The following is a 17,139-nucleotide window of genomic DNA, read 5'->3' as shown; positions in this document are numbered from 1 at the left end:
TCAAACCATACCACAGTATCAGGGGAGAAGTTAAGGTTAGATAGCTTGTTGATTAGTAGTGAGTGGGAGACTGTGTCAAAGGCATTTGAAAGGTCAAGGAAAAGGCAGGAGACAGATTTGTGGTTATCTCTGGCCATAGAAATGGTATTGAGAAAGGATAGAAGAGCTGTGTGTGTACTATGCTTGGGTCGAAAGCCGTGTTGAGTAGGTGTTAGTAATTTTTCCTGAGTAAGATGTTCAATGACTTGAGTATGAATGCATTTTTTCAAGGATTTTTGACAGAGGGGAGAGGATAGCAATAGGCCTAAAGTTTGAGATTTCAGTGGAGTTACCTCCTTTGTGTATTGGTATGGTATAGAAGTGTTTCCAGATGGGAGGTACCTTGGATTCAGAGATGGAATGGTTGATTAAGATTGAGATAGGATAGGCAAGTGAGTGAGCAGCTGACTGGAGAAAGTAAGATGGAATGTTGTCCATAGATACAGAACATGGTTTAAGTTTGGAGAGAATATATATATACATATATATATATATATATATATATATATATATATATATATATATTGCTTTTAACAAGGTCGTCTCCAAAGGAGATAGGATCAATAAGACATAGGTCAGACATTAGTTCTGCTATGGCAGTCAATGCTTGAAGGTTCTGTGAGTTTGGGTTACCAGTATGATCCAGACTTGTGTCAAAATAACTGCATTCCAGTCTCCTCCAGTTATAAGATAATGATCTGGGACCTTACATAATAGATTATTTGTTTCGAGGAAAAGTCTTGTTGTCTTAGGCATGGTCCATACACATTAAGGAATAGGGTGGATCTACCATCTGAAGAACTTGAGGCTGTGAAAAAACACCATCTGCCATTTACATTAGAATTGCACTCTATGATTGATTCCTGAAATTGTATTTTAATTATGATAGCCACAACTTTAGAACTAGAACTATCCCCAGCTGCAATGATGGATTTTATCCATTTCCTGTTTATGTCTCCTCTCCAATCATCCTTAAACATGTATGTTTCTTGTATGAAACAAATATTGGCCTCAGATTTGAAAATCAGATGCATCAATAGTTTTTTCTTATTTTTATCTTGCAATCCTCTCACATTCCACATATCTATCGTCCACATCCCTAGAGTCTAAGTTGTAAAATAGGTAGTGTCAGTTTTATTTTGGGGTATTTGTTTTTGTTTATAGACCCCAACAGAGATTCCTATAGGTAAATTTAAAGCATCTTCTAGATTAGTAGCACTTATCTTTTTCAAATATAATCCTGTGCCTAACCACCTACTCTTCTCATTTGAAAGAGCTTGAAATAGGAAGGTTAGAAGGTCAATTGGGAATATATACCATTTTATCAAAATATGAGTGTAACCTATAAAAAGTTTTCTCAGTGATCTATTAAACTCTTGAGCAAAACTAAAAAACTTATATACATGCCTAAAAGTATTCCAAAATTAGTAATCCTTTACCAAACTTAGAAGTTCTGCTATTCTCCTAGTTGTAGAAGATGCCAAAGCTAGTTAAGTTGTATAATTAGTACTTATAGTCTTGTATTTATGCTTCAGGATATACATTCTAAATATGATCTTCTTTGTTTGGGAATAGCTCTTAATAGTGGGATTTAATAGAGAGTTTTAACTTAGTCCTTGCGTGAGACATATCATTTAGCTTAAGGACAAGTAGAAACAAAGAGATGAACTCCCTTTGTTAATTCATTATGCTTCTAGGCTATTGTGAAAAACTAGTATTTATTTATATTATAGGTATGGCCTAGATTCTGATTTGATTATATGTGGCCAAGCCCTTTTGAGAGTTTGTAGAGTCTTGTATGACTCCAAAGGCCCTGTCTTCACCATTAGTATATGCATCAAGAGAGTGCATTATTTAAAAAAAAATAAAACAGAAAAAAACTTCTGCATTTTTATGTGCAGTAAAATATATTCGACGTCCATCTATACTGTATTTTCCATCTTTAGTATATGTATAGACACATTGAGTAAAACAAGACAGTTAATGAATTTATATTCTCTCCTCCAAGATTGATGTTACGTAATTATTCAGCAATATATATAAGTTCAAAGGAGCATTAAACCATAATTTTTATAACATTTTGTAGCAAAAAAGTCTCAGTATCGTAACTAGGAACATATTATGCAATAGCAGAAACAATAAACTGACATTAACAAAATAATCCCCCTCATTACCACATGACAAGAATGGGGGGGTTTTGTGTAACAGTAGGAGACAAAACTCAACACAGGTTAGTTCAAATAGTCAATGGCTTTGTTAATAAATCAGATTCATGACTCTACAGTAGCAGACACATTTTTGCAATATTTTTGTAATCTCATTAAGAACTCAGATAATTTAATATCCTCAAATAGGTTGGGGATGAAAGCATCTAGAAATATTAGCAAACAAGATAACTTGTCATCAGGAATTCTCAAATTCCTGATCCGAACAAAATTAATTACAGACCCTTATGTCATGTCTATCTAGGCTTCAACATAGCTTATACATAGGTCACATAAGTATGTATAGAAGAGTAGAAGGGAATTTGAACATAAACACTCTATAGCACAGATCAAGATTATACTATTATCTAGGAATTCTAGTTTGAGTTCAGTTACTATCCGAGTGAACCCTTCCTTTAAATGGCATAAGATGTTAACAAGGTAAGTTGTTGGAGTTGTGTTAGATTGTTTCAAACCATATAACTTCTTGTAAGTCTTCTGAATAAATGCCAAAATCGCTGGAAGTCCTTTCCTTACTTTGCAGAGACAGTCAAAGCAACTGGGAGCTCATATAAAATATTCCAATCGTGGAAGTTTTAGGCTAAGCCCATATGTAGCAGTATGCACATATTGTAACTGAATTTAATGTCACAGTTTCAAAGAAACTGCAGTTTAAAATCAAGCTTTAGGGATATATGTTAGGCAGCGATGTGGTAAGGGAGTGGTAAGGGAGTGATGGAGAAATGTATTTACCCTTATCTCAATGAGATGCAGGTAGCATGATATTCCTGTACAATTTTCTTGAATCACGCAAAAGTCATGAGGGAGTACAGAGATAATGCCTGTAGATAAGCAGGAAGTGGTTACCTTGAATAGTTCCTACCATACAACTGCTTCCATTATTGTCATTCCTAGACTTCCCCTACAAGATTGAGGGTGCACTTCCAGTTGTTTTAAAACAAATTCACCAGAGCAGAATAACTTATTCAATAAAAGAGGAGAAAATACGGAAACAACTTCCCTGGTACCTGGATGTATAGGGAAAATTTATAGCTATGGGGCTTTACAGAAACATTTAAGAAATGCAGCTTTTGCCTCCTTGGGTGAGTTGATTGCAATTTTCACATCATTATTATAAAAGACTAATGTGTTTGGGAAGCACATTTGAAATTTAATTTTGCACTTAATTAAGTTGGCACAGAACCGTGAAAGACTTTGCCATTTTACTTTAATTTTAAGTGGAAGATCTTGAGCTAGGGTAATCTTGTGGCCATTCCGAGTTATTTGCTTATGTTGTTTGGTGGCAAGGAGTATTCTTTATACATCATAATAGTTTAAGACTTTAACATAGATTTGTCTTGGTAAATTAGATTCTTGTTTTTTCTGTAGTGCCCGATGAGCTCTTTCAATTGTTATGTCATCAGTGTTCTAGCCAGTTTGCAGGAAGGTTCCAAAAATCTGTTTGGCCACTTGGATTAACTGACTATTTTCATATTTTTCTGGGAGCCCTTTTATCAAGATGTTATTTCGTCGGCTCCTTGCTTCAAGATCCATGATTTTTTTCTGCCAGTGTAGTATTCTTGAAGCTCAGCTCATCTTTAAGTTTACTTAGTTGGTATTAATTTGTTTGTGTTCTGGCTTTATTCTGATCCATGCATTCTCCTATTTGACTTGTGCTGCCAAAACTAGAAAGTTGTTCAGAGAAACTTTGGATTGCAGTCTGAAGTGGCAGAAGAGCTTGCTTAATTTCATCCATCTGGATAACGGATTCTGGTTTTTGCCTTGTGTTAGGCTTGGAAACATCTTGCTGTTGTTTCGCTATCTTCTGCCTCTTAGATGTAATTTTTTTTTCAGGAGAGGCTATAACCAAAAGCTTCATTTAGTGGTTTGAGTTTTCATATTTTCCAGTTCTTTTGACATGCTTGTAGTCTGCAGGATTTGATTTTATGCTTAAAGCCAGCAGCCTTGGTGTATTCAGGCCTATGTCTTACACATGGTGAGGGGCCACAGGAATGATCAGGAATATATTTGGGAGATTATATGAAGTAGTTGTTTCAGAAACTTCTCTTTCAAGTCAAATTTGTATGTATTCTGTCTTTTTTTTGGGATTGCCTCATCTTGCTTAAAATTATGTGGCTTTTACCGAGATTTTAGAGGATTTTAGATAGGAGCTTGGTGGAGAGAGTATTTACTGGACATCCACCATCTTGAAAAAAAAGTTATTTACTATTTTAGAGAAAATATTTGCATGAGAGAGAATGTACTGTCTATCTATCTATCTATCTATCTATCTATCTATCTATCTATCTATCTATCTATCTATATCTATCTATCTACCTATCTATCTATCTGTCTGTCTATCTATCTATCTATCTATCTATCTATCTATCTATCTATCTGTCTATCTAACCATTGTTGAACCTCCCCAGTGTTGATGTCTGTAACATGGACACACCGACAAATGTCAGCAAGTTACTGTGTATGCTGCAAGGCTAATCTTTACTCTGAACATGCAAAAAATAAAACAGTGTTTTTGTGGGGGGGGGGGTGCTCCTACTCCTCCACACCCCCTAGTAATTGTATATACTAACTGGCAGATCTCAATCCTTGGGGAAAGAACATATTCTCATAACTGGGGACTATCAATCCTATACATCTGTCAGCCATCAGTATTGTCAACTGCACTGTCTCGGCAATAAAGAGGATGATTTAAGCTCAAATTAACCAATGCCAAGAAACCTATATACATGCATACATACACACACACACACACACACATTATTTATATATATATATATATATATATATATATATATATATATATATATATATATATACATATATATATACATATATATATATATATATATATATATATATATATATATATATATATATATATATGGGAATATGACCTTTATCAAAAATTCACAAACTAATGGAACACAACTTGTCAGTCAACAGTCAAGGAAATAAAAAGAAAGTTTTAACATATTTTTTTGTAGAGGGGTCTTCCTGCACCCACCCCTACACAGAAACACCCACCCTGCCATCTATATATATACCATCACTGAGACTGCAATACAGTAAGGAAAGGGAAAATTCACTGATCCCCACTGTACCTCAATGTCATACCAATAAAAAGCAGGTACATGTGTATCTTTCTACAATCAGTGCTCTTGACCAATTGTCAGCAACCCATCCATCTACCGTACATTAAATGATTACTATGTATGCAATGTGAATATACAGCGATTACATGAATGGAAAAGGGAGTGAAAGAGAAAGAAGATGAATTAATATGACTAAAAAAAAGAGAAAATATAAATAGTTCAGCAGAAGGTGTACTAGAGATAGTATAATAACACTTTATTCAATACTGTGTGTGACAATTAAATAATTTAGATATTCTGAAAACTTATTTTATCTGTTCTGTGCTTTTTTCAATTTTAATCATAAGGGACTGCTTGAGTGAAGAGTTTTATTTCTGAAAAGGAGGGATTTCCAAAGTCTTGGGCCAATCAGGGAGAATATGAGGTGTATGCTGTGATGCTTGTTGTAAGGGGTATGAAATTCAAGAATTGTGTGGGGGTTAAAAAATGGGAATAAAGAAGTTAATTGTGTAATTTAATTTATCTCATGCTTTTTCAATATATCTGAATGCAAATTCATAACAACAATGGTAAATTGTTCAAAAGGATATGTACCATTTACAAAATGGTAACTGCATGTACAGAGTCTTCTTGATTCCAGTTCTCATACCTACAAATTTAAGAATGGTTTACATTTGTCTCATTTACTGTGAGGTGACAATTGATGGCAGGATGTTCTTCCCTACAGCTGTTAACTTTGCAGGAATGAAGTATACATACATGGATTGCATGCATACACACACACACACATGCACACAAACACACACATACACACACACACACACACACACACACACACACACACACACACACACACACACACACACACACAAATCCTCTCTCTCACACACACACACACACACACACACACACACACACACACACACACACACACACACACACATATTCTCACACACACACACACACACACACACACACACACACACACACACACACACACACACACACACACACACACACACACACACACACACACACACACACACACACACACACACACACACACACACACACACACACACACACACACACACATAAATGGGAGCACTGAATTTTGTTAAAACTATACTTGGTTGAAATCTGCTCATTTGACAAAATTTGGTTAACTAAGCAGATGGTCAACAAGTTTGCAAGACTGCACAATTCTCAAGGTTGGGGAATATTTCCTTTCCCCAATATTGTGCAATCTCAGAGTTAGTATCTATAATTAGAAGGAGGTCTGGGGGTGTTCTGAAAAAAAAAAGCAGTATTATTTTCCGGTTTTTTTTTTTTTTTTTTTTTTTTTTTCAGCTTTAATTTTGCAGTAGCTGAGGTAATTACTTCTCGTTATCGGGAAATACTTTGTATCAATATTTGCATTGTTGACATTTTGTGGACAAAGTTTCAGACATCAGCATGTGGCTCTTTCAATTAAATTCAGAAGACCCATACAAAGGTAAATTTATAAATATACATCACACATTAAATAATCTAAGTGTCAATGTGCTAACACCGATACAAAAATATTGAAAAAAAAAAAAAACACGTCGATATGTTGCTTGGCATGCCTCAAGACATAACCTTGGTGAGTGCAACAAAATTGTTTTTTTTTTTCTGTGAGTGTACGTGTGTGTAAAAGTAAGGAAGGGTGTTACAGGGGGCCTTGCAATTTTTCTTTATTTATTTATTTTTGATGAGTTTAACTCATCCAGTTTGCTGACAGTCAGATATGTGTCAGCTGTCACAGTGATCTTGAGTAAATGTCACCTGGGTTAAATGTATTTTATCCAGAAACCTAGCCAGCAGACTCATAGAAAAAAAGGACAAATTGCCTCATTCACCGACAAAAGAATAAGACTTGGACCACCATCAACTGTAATAAAACCATTGTCATTATTATGACAGTCTACATTCAGACATCCTGATATATACGTAAAGAGACAGAAAGCAACTCTATGACTTCTTTTTGCGGATGACTACTGTTTTGAAGGAGCACCTACCATATACTCATACCACAGAGAGGAAGAATGAATATTAATTCTAGAAAGCTTGGACAACATGTTTTTTAATAACTGAAAACTGTAGTGGTGGAGATGAAATATTAGCAGACTCGATAAAGATTTAACAACTGAACTTTCCCTACTATGTCTTCCCAGATTATTTGAGTATTAACTTGTTGACCTCTTTACAGAATAAATGGAGCTGTAAATGCACATCTGATAATATAGGCCCTTTTTAATACTGCATAATAGTAGCTTTATGTTTGCTAAACATCTGTGCATATAATCTTGTAGATTTAATCTACTCTACAATCCCAGTTTTAATCCATCATGAGCAGCCTGAATTTATTAAGTAAAACTATGCTTTTTCAATTACATGGCCCAAATATCTTAATCTAGTGGATAAAATAACACTAGTAACTCTCTTAAACCTGAACATCTTTTCATTCCTGGTTTACAGTCAATGACTTTCGGTTTTATGGACAGTTTATTGAGGATACTCTTTCTTACAATCAGTCTGCAGATCTTTAGTAATTGACAACCCTAGTATGCCTCCTGCTTTCAGCTCCTAAGGAGGATAGGACAGAGTTGCTTCCATATCCCATTTACTAATTTTTATTACATTTGTACCTCTTGACCAAGCAATTAAACGCCAATGAGGGCTAAAGTGAAGGTAGGGAATAAAACATTAGCCCATGCCTCTAACACTGACCCGTAAAACAGAAACATTTGTGAAATCCCATCACATGTAGCTTTCCCCAAAATAAAAATCAAAGCTTATAATCAATGTGAATATAGCCAGATATCTATATTCTTAGAAGAAACAAATTTAGATTACAGTGTATAAACCCACATCCTCTATGCATGCAATCAGGGCTTCTGGCCAATAGATCAGAAAAAGTATCTGAAGTTCCATGACTTTTAGCTCCCTACTAAAGAAAAGAAAGGGTAAAGTTTAAAATCATTGGTTACAGTAGGTAAAGCTATGTCACCTGAACATGGAATCAGAGTTTCTTCCACCCTAAAAAACGTGTTCCCTCTGAACTTATTATTCTGAGGAAGAACTGAATGAACTAAGAAGAAAATAGTATGATACCAAGTGGGCATTTCCAGGGAAGGGAAAATACTATATTTGGATCGTGTTTCTTTCTCAGACTTTGTTCTCTGTAGCTCATTTTCCATGGATAATTGGAACAAGCACAGTGTTCACTATTTTTAGTGGGGTCTAACAAAGGGATAGAATAATTTGTGCCAGAATGGTGTTGCTTTTAGCAGAACATGCCGTACAAGGACATTGTCTATTGTTTGACATCAACATGCTTGTTGTAGGATCACAGGATCATAGGAAGTTACTAGGCTAATGGCCCTGAGGTCCTTATAAGCATAGCCAAGAGTTTAGCCCATGTTTAGACAAGTCAGCACCCAAAGAATCTGTCCAGCTAGGACACAGGTGGAATCCCAGAGGTGTATTTTCTGTTTCCCATCCAGTTATCCAGGTTGCACTTAAAAAGGGATAATGAGGTACTCTGCTTGATGTGGAGAGGGAGAGTATTCCACAGATGGTGGAGTCTCTGGGACACAAATCTGTCCCGCCAACAAGTCCTATTGATATCACAGACCAGGTTAAGGTTGGGCATATGGGTTGCTCAAGTGGAGCTTGACTTGCAGATATGCAGCAGTCCAATCAAGATGGGGTCTGAGATTGCTCTGTATGCCAGACAGAGGTCACCTCTGAGGAGTCTGTATGAAACTGAGTAGAGGAATAGGGCTTTTAGCTTATCTGTGTGTCAACCATCATGCTGACTGACATGATTCTTGACCCATTGTTTTGTCCTAAATAAGAGCTGATCATATTGCAGCCAACATACAGGCAAGCAATAGATGGAAAACCTGGAGATAATTATGACAGTAGTAAATTCTAACAAGTTACAAAATAGAAGTGTCAGGGTCTACACTGAATCAGCGAATGCTTAAAAAAGTGAATGCTGATTCATCGACCCTATTTAACTGAAAGCTCACAATCCCGAACACCCGGAACATCCATTTTTTTCCCAGGAAAAAAATCGCTGGGCTGGTTTTGGGAGTTTGCCATTTCCTCCACTGTGTTGTGATCTCAGAGTTGGTATATTTAAGTAGGGGGGGTGTGGGAGGCAAAGCCCCCCACATTAAATACTGTTTTAAGTTTTTTTTTTTGTTTTTTTTTGCGGAACAGCGATTTTTTTCCCTGGGGAAAAAAATCACTGTTCCGAGTGTTTGGGATTGTCATCTTTCAGTTAACTAGGGACGATGAATCAGGGTTTGCTTTTTTAAGTGTTCGCTGATTCAATATAGATCAAAGTGGCATGCTGTCAATCAAAAATATGAGCTGTATTATTGAGCAGCAAAAATATAATTAAAAAGAGACACTGATATATTTTTGTTTGATTTTCCGAATTAAAACATATCCCAGACACAAACAGAAACAAGCACTGCTTACAGAACAAAGATAACATAAAATACAATCCCATGTACCTAAATGTGTAACATGAAATACAATCCCACCTATATAAATGTGTAACATAAAATACAATCCCATCTGTATAAATGTGTAGTCCTTTAATATTCTTTCTGTTAATAACATATTCTCTGTGACTTTTACCCAGCAGGAAGATGCAATCCCTTAATTAACTTGAAGCACTACATCATTTTTCAAAATGCTCTAATTTATGTAGTAGACAACAATAAACAAAGTATGATGTAATGGCATTATTCTGCACAGAGTTAATGCTGGGGTCACTAACAGTAGAAAAGCAGATAGGCAGATATCCCTAACTCATAATTTACACATACATGCACACACACATATACAGCACACACACACACACACACACACACACACACACACACACACACACACACACACACACACACACACACACACACACACACCTGAGTCTGAAATAGATATATGTGCATTTAAATATGTCTTAGGAATAAGTGCTCCACACAGTGTTAGGAAAATGATATATTAAGTCACTTAACTTATAGCTATACAAAAAACATAGCTTGTAACAGCAAAATAGTGGGTCAGATTGCAAAAGAGTTACTTTCAGTGTAAGCCTGCCCCGAGTCCGAAAGACTTGCTGTCACTATAAGTGACTTACTTTGGTGTAAGTCCTATTTATAAACAGGCTTACGATGAGGATCAGATTCCAAAAGACCTGCTCTCAGTTTAAGTGATCACTCACACTAAGAACAAGTCTTTTGGAATCAGGCCTGATATATTCATTCCTCATGCGGAGTGAGGAGGAGCTTACCTTAAAGTTTCTTGAGGTATGGATTGTGACATTCCAGCCAAATCTAATGTGGGGTACACCTGGATGAAGCACCTAGACTAAAGAGCATTGGAGTCTGGTTGAAGCCTACAGTCTGGGACTTCTAAGAAGACTGTCTGTTCCCTGGAGGGGTTCTGTGAACTGTAAATAGTTAAGAGTAACCAAAGGCATTGTTTTGCTTTCATTTTGAAATACAAAGCCAAGTAGAAAATATCTTGCTTTGTTATGCAGATACTGAATAAACTTGTGATTTGTACAAACTGGTGCCTTCCATGGTTTCACACACACACACACACACACACACACACACACACACACACACACACACACACACACACACACACACACACACACACACAAACATACATGCATACACACCCACACATGTGCATGCACACCCACATAATCCCCCCACCACACACAAATAAACTATGTATGTGATATCTTACTGCTTGAATCTTGTTCCTGCTAACCCTTCAGCAGAAACTACAGTCTAGCTTTACTGATTTAAATAACTAGAATAATGGGACTAATGAAAATATGCTCATAATCAAACCTCTGAAGTATAAAATCATGATATTTGGCGCCCCACAAAAACTCCCTAAATCCCCATATCTAATTATTACTGATACAGATGACAACCCAGCACCCCTAGTAAGAGAAAAGATGCACCCTACTCTTTCATTGACCTAGTATACTGACAATATTATTTGCAAAACACCTGACCAACTAAAGCAATGCTATAGAATCTCAGCCTCCTCACCTCAGCAATTCATAATGCTTTAGCTAAAAGTGGTCATATCCTGAAATCACATATGGTTTCGATTTTGTAACCTTACATTCCAGCTCAAACTCATATAAAATACAAAGCATTCTAAACAGAATCTGCAGATTTGTTCTTGCAGAACCTTGAACTCATTACTGCCAACTTTTACGGTGATGCAACTGGCTATGTGTAAATGACAAAGTCACAATTCTGTTTAAATATCAAATCTAGAAGCTGCTAAAAGAGGGACACTGCCCACACCCACTCACCTGGAAAATAAAATTACACTTAGAGACAGTCAAGAAGATAGTATTACGCTAATTAGACCTTGTTTTATAACCTCCACAGGGGAAATATCTTTCTCTAGGTTAGCGCCAGACTTCTGGAATCAGCTACCTGCAGAACTGAGGCAGCAAGAGATACTTCAATTATTTAGAAACAAACTAAAAGAACAACTGTTTAAGGACACCAAATGCTCTTGTGTCTTCTTTGTTACTGTACAACTAAGTTTATTCTTTAGTGTATCTATAGTTTTCTGTTTGTATCTTGAACCATGGTGCCTGAGTCATGGCTGAAAAGGGTCTGTCTACCCGTCCATTTACCGAGTTATCAAACTGAAAAAAAAAAAAAAATATATATATATATATATATATATATATATATATATATATATTTATATGTGTGTGTGTGTGTGTAGATATATCTATATAGTTGTGTGTGTAGATATATATATATATATATATATATATATATATATATATATATATATATATATATATATATATATATATATATATATATATATATGCATATAGCCACACATATCTGTGATTAGTATCAGATCAAAAGCATTCACATCTTGTTAGTGTCTTAAGGGCAGCTTTCAGTAGATTTTTTAATGTGGACAGACCCATTTTTTAGAAAATTTTACAAGTAAGTCATTTATTCTTCATCTGTTTATTTATTTTATACATTTTATATTTTATAATTTCAAATATGTTCAACATAGTAAGCATCAAAAATACTGGCACCCAGTAGAGCAAGTTCCATAATCCTGAGAATGTATGAATAGCTGAATTTGCATATATTAAGTTCGACAGGGCCATTTCTCTGAATATTCCCTATTCCTCAAGGTATGGTAATCTTAGAGTTAGTATAAGTTCAGGATTTGGGGCTGCAGGGGGAGGTTGTCCCCCTGCAAAAAAAGTTTTTAAAAGAATAGCGATACTTGATATTTATTCTTCTGCTGTATTTTTGGTTGTTTTTGCTGTTTGTCAGCATTTGGCATTTTGAGTATCGATATTTCAATAATGAGCCACTAAACACTCTCCCTTTTTCTACTTATCTGTATCCACCTTGCTGTGTAACAAAAGTACAGTTAGATAGAGTTCTGTGATATGCATTTTATGATAAATAAGTAAAACCAGTATCTGTTTTGTAAAGCTATAATTATTTTAAACAGCATACTTGAGATGGTGATGCTTGTAAGCAGTACATTTTGCTTAGAAGGTGCTGATAGATTGTTAACAGTGGAGTAAGGGCACAAAAGGGCTTGTTAAATATAAAGCTAACAACCAATGGAGCTCTATATGTGGGCAACTTTTTGTTCTCAGAATATTTTAATTTCATATAGGTATGCAATACCTCAGCCTGATAGCACAGAGGTTAAAGCATAGAATTATTAACTGCTAGACCTGGGTTTGAAACCTTGCTGGAGCACAACTAGACAGCAGCAGTATCTGTACTGAATAAAGGCCTAGCAATCTACTTCTGTAATAGAGTTTCCATAATTCAGTTTTGACTCAGGGGCAATTATTTGCTATTTATGTGTATGATTCACAGTAAAGGAAATCATATTAACATTTGTTGTGTTCCTTTAAGATTATACATTTCTTGCTATGATCACCATAACACTTGAAGAACTTTACACAATGTAATGAGAATGGGAAAACAGATGAAAATATTCAGTGTACACAAACATGAATGCCTTTTTGTTCATGTTGATAAAACGGTATGTGTTTCTGTGTTCTTTTGTTAAGACAGAGACAGATGTACAGTGTTTGAATCCTACCACTGAAACAAAATAATGTAATGTGTAGGGATCATGAAGCGCATACTGTATGTGCAAGGGGTAACTGACCTGTACACCTGTTTCTGACATACTTAGATAACAGGGGTACAGCATTTAAAGTCTGTATCCCTATCTTTCAGAATCAGATAAGTAAGTATACTATTTGTATGAGATGCTTACTAGTCGAACAATATACTTAGAAATAGAATACTATACTTGCTACTGTCACTGGTCAACTAAGGATAAATGTATGACTACTTTCCTGATCTAAGTATTTTTTTTTTGCTGTTTTTACCTGCGATACCTTCCTTTTCTTACTTTGAACAAGTTTAAACTGCTTTATTACCTGTTTTTTGCATTGTACATTATCTGCACTTAAAGTTACATTTGGTCGAAAGTTTGTTGTTTAATTTAACTGTTGAGGCTACCCACTAAAGTGAGCTAGCCGGTGTAAGTGATTTATTACTGTTTTTCCTGCATTTCTGTGTACTTTTTAACCTAAAAAACAAAAAAAACAACAAAAAAATCCTTGTTTTCCCACCTTTCTCGACTAGTTTAGACCAGTATACAGGCTTTGCTGTATTCTGGACTGTGGTGTAGTTCCTGTGTTGTCCATTGCCTTACTTGGATAGAAGGAAGTTTCTTTGCTCACCAGTGGGAGTGGGGAGCCTTGAGCAGCCTATCTGTCCCTGAAGAAGTGACCTCAGCACAAGAGCTTGTAGTAATTGGTTGTTTTGGACCATTTCCAGCTCTTTTGAAGTTCCCTGTTTAAAATCCGCGTTTGCGCGGCTTTGCGCGATTGTGCACATAGCGCAGCGCCGGTTAAACAGGCTTAAACTATTCCTGGCTCCGCCAAGTCTGCACTTCAATTTTTCCCTTAAGAAAGCTCTACTTTCAACAAAATCAGTCTATTCGCTTTATCATAAGCCTAGCACTTGCTCCTAAAACCTTTCTTTTAAGTGAAGCACCCTTAAACTAACGTAAGCACTACATCCACCTACAACCCATGCTAATACCCACTTCCCTTCAAAGTCCTCTCTCTGACCCAGTTACACATCACCCTTATACTATTCTGGCATGTCGAGTGGTATATTACTGACATCCTCTCCAGTTCAGCTGGTTAATCTGGGAATCCTGAGGCAATGTTACAATTGTCTCATGTACACAAACAACCCTCTCCTCCTCACAACAAACACAAACACATGTGAGAGATGCAACTATATAGCCAAACTGGAGGCTGAACTCTCCCAACACAGGACTAGCAAGACCAGACAGGAGGAGAAGGTAACCACACACACAACAAACCCAGTCTCACATAAACCAACCACAACTGCAAACCAAACACATAGTAACACAAAGACATACTTGGAGGCTCTAATAAAAAACTTACCAAAACAACAGAGGCTCCCAAAGCAGACATCCAAGAAAACACCACCTCAAAACCCTGCACAAGCAACACATAGTACACAAAGTCAGTGTGCCAAACAATCACAGCCCTTAAGGCGAAACACCTTGCCTGATACACTAGTAATAGGTGACTCTATAGTCAGACACACTGACGTCCCGCTTACCAGGCTGAACAAAGAGAGGGTAACGGTGAGCTGCCTGTCAGGAGCTAGGATCCGCCACATAACACAAGCACTCAGGTCACTCCAAAGAAAGTACAAATATGACTCCGTCATTGTTCATGCCGGCGTGAATGACCTGAGACATATCTCCTTAGACTACATGAAAAGAGACATAGAGGAGCTCTCTGATTATGTAGCCCAGGCCGGTATGACCCTGACCCTGAGCAGCATCTTGCCCTCACCAAGAATGATGCCACAATACAAAGAGAAGATGATCAGCTTTAATAATTGGCTCAATTACTGGTGTCATTCTAGGGGGATCCAATGTCTGTCTGCTTGGGATGACATGCTGGACAAGCCACGCTGCTTCGCAAGGGACGGCTTGCACCTGTCACCACTGGGCTTCCGGATATTGGCTAAGGCTCTTGCCACCCCCATAGTGCCTTTTTTAGGCAAGGCTCAAAAGACAAACCCACTACCTTAGAAAACAATAAAGGAAAAAAACTAAGGGTAATGCTGCTCAACATCAGAAGTCTAAATCTCAAGATGCAGGCTCTCGAAGCACTCCTCAGTATGGAGAGCATCGATGTCTGTGCAGTAACTGAAACCTGGTTCAAGGCTCCTGACAGCACCCCAGCCCTACCAGGTTATATCTCGTATCATGCATTTCGGCTCCAAAACCTGGGCCGAACCACAAAAGGAGGGGGAGTGTCCATATTCATTAAAGACACCCACACCTCCAGGTTAGTGGCAACGCACGAAGCATTGGAGACCATCCATGTGTAACTAACCGTAGGCAAAACTGCTATACAACTTGTAGCATGCTACAGACCATCCTCACAATCTCAAGAACTCCATTCAGCCTTCCTGAAGACACTGGAGGATATGAATGTCTCACCAAATACCATCATATTGGGAGACTTCAACTACCCAAACATAGACTGGGTGCATTACTCAAGCCCCAACACCGTAGCCCAAAGGTTCCTGGAATTCATCAACTCAAATGCGATGGAACAACTAGTCACCTCCCCCACAAGGGGAAATAATATACTTGACCTGATCATCACAAACATGGGGACAAAATGCTCAACACCAGAAGTATATCTCTCACTAGTGAGATCAGACCATAAACTAATAACCCTAGATATTCATATCCCACCTCCACCCCCAGCACAAAAGACCACAGTGAGAAACTTCTCAAAAGCCGACTTTACACTCCTTAGGACTGAAATGGTATCCTTCAAGCCCCCTGGGCCAGTGGAAACCACATCCCACACTGCTGAATCCTTCACAAATGCTTTCTACGGGCATCTGCAAGAATGCATGGATCATGCAATCCCAGATAAAACCAAGACCCTTTCCACCAAAGGCAGGCATCTTATCTGGTGGACCCCAGCCATAAACAAACTTTATAACAAGAGAAGGAAGCTACTGCAAGACAGAGCAAAATCCCATAAAGGGAAGGCATCCCTGATCAGCACTAGCAAAAAACTACGTTTGCTAATAAAATCATCAAAGGCCAACTTCGAGAGAAAAATCGCTAAGGACACTAAAGATAATCACAAGGCCTTCTTCAGTTATGTTAGAAACCTGGGCGGAAACCCTCAGATATGCGCAGAGTTAGTTCATAATGGCAAAAAATACACTGAACCCACAGATATTGCCAACATACTGGCAGACAGGTTCAATGCAAATTTCTCCCCTCCCTCTCCCCCAAAAGACGAAATAAATATCTCAGCTGAATGCAACCTCCCTGAAATCTCAGATGACCAGGTGAGAGCTTCCCTCAGCAAAGCTAAAAATACAGCATCCATGGGACCTGACGATGTCCCGGGTTGCGTGCTACGTGAACTCCTAGAGGAGCTAAATCCGCACATAAGAACACTGTTTAATCTTAGCCTTGCTACAGGATACGTCCCTGAACACTGACATACAGCTACAGTGGTCCCACTCCACAAAGGTGGCACCTCTACAGACCCTGGAAACTACCACCCCATAAGCTTGACCAGCCTGGTCTGCAAAGAT

Source organism: Protopterus annectens, chromosome 10.part0 (genome assembly GCF_019279795.1).
Source record: "Protopterus annectens isolate FY-2018-M chromosome 10.part0, PAN1.0, whole genome shotgun sequence".
NCBI lineage: Eukaryota > Metazoa > Chordata > Ceratodontiformes > Protopteridae > Protopterus > Protopterus annectens.
Note: the sequence above shows the minus strand (reverse complement) of the source record.